General features: G+C 49.3%; 1 non-coding gene across 1 annotated transcript; it reads left to right on the top strand.

The window, feature by feature from the left end:
* Window positions 1-219: 219 nt before the first annotated feature.
* On the top strand, window positions 220-282 carry LOC135966687 (U7 small nuclear RNA). The gene has a single exon (XR_010580232.1). It is a non-coding gene; the product is annotated as a U7 small nuclear RNA (small nuclear RNA).
* The last annotated feature ends 1,214 nt before the right edge of the window (window positions 283-1,496 follow it).

Genomic DNA, 1,496 nt, shown 5'->3' with positions numbered 1-1,496 from the left:
TTGGGAGGCTGAGATGAGAGGACTGTTTGAGCCTGGGAGGTTGAGGCTGTAGTGAGCTATAATCGAGCCACTGCACTACAGCCTGGGTGACAGAGTGAGACTCTGTCTCAAAAAACAAACAAACAAAAAACAAACAAAAAAAAAAACAAAAAAAAAAAAACCAAGAAAACTCATAGCTGCTTTGGAAAGCAGTTTGGAAGTTCCCCAAAAAGCTAAATGTAGTGTTACAGCTCTTTTAGAATTTGTCTAGTGGGGCTTTTGGTTTTTGCTGGAAAGTCCCCTAAGTAAAAAAGCAAAATAGGCCGGGCGCGGTGGCTCAAGCCTGTAATCCCAGCACTTTGGGAGGCCGAGGCGGGTGGATCACGAGGTCAGGAGATCGAGACTATCCTGGCTAACATGGTGAAACCCCGTCTCTACTAAAAATACAAAAAAAAAAAACTAGCCGGGCGTGGTGGCGGGCGCCTGTAGTCTCAGCTACTTGGGAGGCTGAGGCGGGAGAATGGCGTGAACCCGGGAGGCGGAGCTTGCAGTGAGCCGAGATCACGCCACTGCACTCCAGCCTGGGAGACACAGCGAGACTCCGTCTCAAAAAAAAAAAAAAAAAAAAAAAAAGCAAAATAAAACATAACAAAAAACAAAAAGCTAAATATGGAGTTACTATGCCTTAGCAATTCCACTCCTAGGTATATACCCAAAAGAATTGAAAACGGGGCTAGGGGAAGGATAGCATTAGGAGAAATACCTAATGTAGATGACGAGTTGATGGGTGCAGCAAACCACCATGGTACGTGTATACCTATGTAACAAACCTGCACATTCTGCACATGTATCCCAGAACTGAAAGTATATAAAAAAAAGAGGCCAGGCGCGGTGGCTCACGCCTGTAATCCCAGCACTTTGGGAGGCCGAGGCGGGCGGATCACGAGGTCAGGAGATCAAGACCATCCTGGTGAACACAGTGAAATCCCATCTGTACTAAAAATAAAAAAAAATTAGCCGGGCGTGGTGGTGGGCGCCTGTAGTCCCAGCTTCTAGGGAGGCTGAGGCAGGAGAATGGCGTGAACCCGGAAGGCGGCGGAGCTTGCAGTGAGCCGAGATCGCGCCACTGCACTCCAGCCTGGGCAACAGAGCAAGACTCCGTCTCAAAAAAAAAAAAAAAAAAGGCCGGGCGCGGTGGCTCACGCCTGTAATCCCAGCACTTTGGGAGGCCGAGGCGGGCGGATCACGAGGTCAGGAGATCGAGACCATCCTGGCTAACACGGTGAAACCCCGTCTCTACTAAAAATGCAAAAAAAAATTAGCCGGGCGAGGCGGCGGGCGCCTGTAGTCCCAGCTACTCGGGAGGCTGAGGCAGGAGAATGGCGTGAACCCGGGAGGCGGAGCTTGCAGTGAGCCGAGATCGCGCCATTGCACTCCAGCCTGGGCGACTAAGCGAGACTCTGTCTCAAAAAAAAAAAAAAAAAAAAAGAAATGAAAACACATGTCTACACAAAAAC

This window comes from Macaca fascicularis, chromosome 12 (assembly GCF_037993035.2).
Source record: "Macaca fascicularis isolate 582-1 chromosome 12, T2T-MFA8v1.1".
Taxonomy (NCBI): domain Eukaryota; kingdom Metazoa; phylum Chordata; class Mammalia; order Primates; family Cercopithecidae; genus Macaca; species Macaca fascicularis.
This window is presented reverse-complemented; position numbering and strand designations above follow the sequence as displayed.